This window comes from Cyanistes caeruleus, chromosome Z, assembly GCF_971803275.1.
Source record: "Cyanistes caeruleus chromosome Z, bCyaCae1.hap1.1, whole genome shotgun sequence".
Lineage (NCBI taxonomy): Eukaryota > Metazoa > Chordata > Aves > Passeriformes > Paridae > Cyanistes > Cyanistes caeruleus.
The window spans coordinates 78,532,451-78,537,088 of record NC_141732.1 but is presented as its reverse complement, the minus strand read 5'-3'; the positions used below and the strand labels follow the sequence as shown (position 1 = coordinate 78,537,088).

The following is a 4,638-nucleotide window of genomic DNA, read 5'->3' as shown; positions in this document are numbered from 1 at the left end:
GAATAGAGTCTTTCTCAGGCCCCTTTAGTATCCTTCAAGGCACACTTTTTTAAGCTGCACAAGAATGTTTTAGAGGCTGGTGCAACAGCCAGAAGACAAACCAGCGCTGTTTTGGGCACAGAGCAGAAAGCAAGCAGGCATTAAAACAATTTGGCATGACTAGCATTAATTTACTATACTGTTTATGATTAAAACTGTCCAAACAGTTAGTCAGAGAGAGCTGAGTTTGCACAGCTTTGTCTGGATGTCTTGTCTTATTTAGGATCTGGACCTCTGAAGAGCAGGAATGCAGAGGTGGAGAGGCATGGTGGTACACAAACAGAGAAGATGAATTTGTTGGTGCTGGGTGGACAGTGACAAAATACTGGTTAAAACTCTCCAAACCCCTCTTCTTTTAGCCAAGCCATTGTATTAAATTCAAGTTTTACACCAGCCACCTCCTGTAGCTGTTCAAAGCTCTGGCCTACAGTGGGAAGAGAAATGTTCCAGTTGGCTGCAGGGGTACAGGTGGTTGATTTTACCAGCTCTCCAAGTGTTTTTCATTTATTTTTCCTTCCTGACATAGTTAAAGGCACATTCCTCAGCTGTGTTAAAACAAATGGCCTACTCTCCCACTTCGGGTGGTGCATTTCAAATGAAAGCCAGGCTTAATTAGAGCTTTTGAAGGCTTAAGAGTTAATGTGTTCCCATTAAACACTAACCACCAATTCTTTATTCTCTGGCTATGGGTGCTCACAGCCATGCCAGTGTGGGCTGTGGGGCTGTGCTAGTGGGGACGATCTCAGGATCATGGCACCATGCCCAGCTTGGGAGAGGCCAGTAGCAGATGTTTGACCATTGTGACGCTTGGAGAAATGTCTCCAGGTCAGAAACACTTGGATGGTGACCCTGTGTCCCAGCTGGACTTACTGTGGGATTTGAGCTTGCAGGGAGGTGGAGAAAAGCTCTTGGGGAGGTGGCTCTGGTGGCCAGCATCACCTGGCACTTTGCTGGCCAGTTGAGCTCTGTAGGTGAGCTCAGGTGATGTGCAGCTGGCCTGGGTCGTGGCACAGAGGATGGATCCCTGCACTCGTCCCTGTGTGGGAAACACTGCAAGAATTATTGTTCCTGTTTTATAGGTTTGGGAAGCTGGGGATTAAATGAGTTGTCAAAGGCTGCACAGAGAGCCAGGGGCAGAGCAGGCAGCACGCCACGAGCCTTCACTGCACTCCAAGGCAGCTCCAGACCACACTGCATCTTAAAGGCAGACGTTCAACAGCCCTGTGGCTTGTATAGATGCTTAAATGGAAGACAAATTGCAGCATTTTTGCCTTTATTTGCACGGGTAACATCTGTCCAGACTTCTAAACCTGCACAATGACTGGTGAGTAATTCAGCAAAGATCTCTACCAGACAAAATAGACATGCAGCACACATGGATTTATACGTTGAGCTTCCCTGCAAAAATCGCACTGACAGACTTGCAATAAATATATAATTTTATGGCCTATTTCTCAATCATATTCTGCTACATAATATCATGCTAAGAACTGTGAACTACCTTGCCAATGGAAATATGCAGCTGGCAAGAGGTAAAGTCTCTCCAGAGCTGTTCAAGGAGTCGTAACTGTAACAATATAAGCAAATAGATCATCAGTGGATTCCTTTATGAATTTTTTTTTTTCCTCTTTTTTTTTCCTCTCCTCCTTCTTTCTCCTCATTTTCCCCTCTCACTTTCTTCCATCTGCCCTTCTCCACCATCCCTCCCCCTCACCCACTCCACTATTAGTGTTTAGAAGATTTCACAGTTTTGTCCCAACCCTGGAAAGAATGTAAGTCGATGCTGCTGATTGCCTTTGAAAACATTTGGAACAAATTATGACTACTTTTGGAATCCGAATAAAAGAATGTGAGCCTCACTGGAGAAATATGAAATACAGGGTGGGATTCACAGAAGGTCTGTAGCATTTTTTCTTAAAAACAAAAACCAACAACACTTTTGATTTTTTTTTCCTTATTTTTGTTACTTCAGGTTGGAAAATATTTCATGTGGGCAAAGTAAAGGGTTTAGAAAAGTGCTTTTTTGTGAAGTGACATCTTCATCAGGTCTTTTAAAGGTGAAAATGATGATTGGCATGAGTCAATCAACATGAACTCTGTGATCCCAGTAAATTTGATGAAGAAATGAAGCAAACTGTATTCTCTGTACCTCCACTACTGAGAGATATTTTGGGTGACTAAAGTCTCTATTTTCTGCCTTGTTCTGCTTTTAGATAGTTTGCCTCAGTTTCACTGGCTGCTGACACTCTGTGGTGCTGTGCAGCTGCCACCAGAAAAACAATAAAGATCTCCTGGGGAAAGGTTCTGTAGGGACTTTTAGGACAAGTCACACATTGCCTGATTCAGGCTTTCCTATGTGTAGAAGTATTTGTGTCCAGGATTTTTCTTTGCCCTATTGCAGGAAATGGTGCCAGCCACAAAGTTAGGTTCTAAATCATCCTACCAATGGCACAAATTTAGTGGAAGGACCTGTGAAGAAGGACTTTTTTATTCTCCTTTTTTTTTTTTTTTTAATTTTTTTTAATTAAAGTTGATTTGTTTTGGGTTGAGATTCATGCCTAGTGTAAGTGGGAAAACCTCCTAATGAGAAGATGGACAGCTTTGCACTTCTACACCAGCCTCTCTAAAATCAGCAACTAGCTGATCCACACCCACATATCTCTTTAGGAACATTTCATCCTTTGATCTTGAGGCTTAATTAGCCAAAAATGAAGACAGAAACTTGCCCTGTAGAGGATCAGCCATCAGAACCAGTGTTGCTGATTCTCCTGGGCCACCATGGCCTTACAGTTCTGGGCTTAGCCCTTCCCTGGGGAAACTTACAAATTGGGGATAAGTGCCTCATAAGGGTTTTCAGCAGATATCTACTCAGATTCTGCAAAGTGTGCAAAATTAATGGAAAGTAGCAATGACCAAGACATTTTCCCATTTCTCTTCTGCTTTTCTGGAAGCTCTCCAGAGGATCTGCAGCCTAGCCACACTTAAAAGCTGTTGCAGTAACCGAGTTCAACCTGGTAAAAAATGAATATGAATTGCTGTGATGATCAAATTATTTTCTTTAATTTTTTTTAGCAGCAGATGAAAACTATTTTCTAAGCTTTGGACTTTTTGCTTTGTTTCCTTGACTCATAAAGCTTTGGTGAATCCTGCTCATAAGTGCCAGAGATGGCAATAGATGCCAAAGCCCTGGCAAGTTTGAATCTGTTCACATAAACCCTGTGGGTGTGAATTTGATTCTTTCCAATGATTGTTTTGGAATGGTTTAGTCACATTGTTTTGACCTCCTTTCTCCTCCTTGCAAACTTCATCCAGGCTGGTTATTGTTTATACAAAGGGACCAAAGGCTATTTTATGCACTGGTATATTATTTCTGATAAATAAGCTAAGGGAAAAAAATAAAATGGAAATAGGTAAAACACACTGTAGGGAAAAAACAGAGATTTATTTTTGTCCACACTGGAAAAGTCCCAATGCAAAGAAGACTGAGAGAGTGACTCCAGCTATTTTGTCCCTCAGCACTTTAAAAGAGGAACATAAGAATATGAGAAAGCAAATGAGAGGGAATCCACTGTGGGCTGGGGAAGAGGGCTCAGAAGGTAAAAATCAAGCCTTGTCACAAAGTGAAGGGTTGAGAGATGACCAGGAGAGGAAGGAAGGTCATCTAGAGGGGATTTGGAGACCATTAGCTGGCATTCCCTGCTGGAACACAGTCAGTCAGCCAGTCAGTCACCAGCAGCTGGGCCACGGGGGAGTTTTTGGGAGACCCTCTCCTGGCTGCACTGACAGGCTGTTTGGGCTTGTCAGCACTACTGCAACAGCAATAACAGGGATGATTGTATTCCTGCTTCCTGGAGAGAGAATGTGCCCTACGGAGCTGGGGAGAGATAGGAATCAGGAAGATCATAAAAGTTGGGAAGGCAACAGTTGAGGCAGGGAGTCATTAAAAGGAAGTTAATGCTGTTAGTGGGAGGTAGTCTAAGAAAATATGTTAGAAGCTGAGATGTAAACTTGAAGGGCAAATATAACCCTTTACATCTATGATTTTCAAGAAACTCCTACAGAGTGGCATGCCACAAATTTTTACTGGAAGCTTGACATCTGGTAGCTTTTTATGCCTCTGGTAATCAGCCTCCTCATATATGACAGCTGGGCTGAGAGCAAGTACTTTTCTCCCAGTGTTTGCTGGCACTTTGGAACACCACCATCACTGAGAACAACACAAACCCTCCTCGTGCCTCCACCAGGGAACTCAGAAATGATCATTAAGGCTATTGGGTTCTCAAAGAACATAGCAAGGAAACCACCCCTCTGTTAAGTCAGCTTTGAGCTGCAGCAGAGAAAAAAGAATATTAAAAAAAAAAAGGAGTGTAAATATGTCTTCAACCCCAGATCTCCTGGATCTTAGGAAGTCCACGTGATTGCACAGTTCTACTCAGCTTAAAAACTCCCAGTGATGAAATATTACCAATAAAACATCGTGAATGGACTTTCACATACAGTAATTGGAATGCAAAAGGTATTTAATTGTCAAGCAGGGCATGTATCATGTCTGAAGCCTGGAAAACCCTGAGAATAGCAGTATTCATAGCCCTTTGCATT

General features: G+C 42.6%; 1 long non-coding RNA gene across 1 annotated transcript; it reads left to right on the top strand.

The window, feature by feature from the left end:
* The first annotated feature begins 618 nt into the window (after positions 1-618).
* LOC111941153 (uncharacterized) lies at positions 619-3,011 on the top strand. The gene is made up of 3 exons (XR_002869874.2): positions 619-864; positions 1,119-1,363; positions 1,769-3,011. It is a non-coding gene; the product is annotated as an uncharacterized LOC111941153 (long non-coding RNA).
* Positions 3,012-4,638: the final 1,627 nt, after the last annotated feature.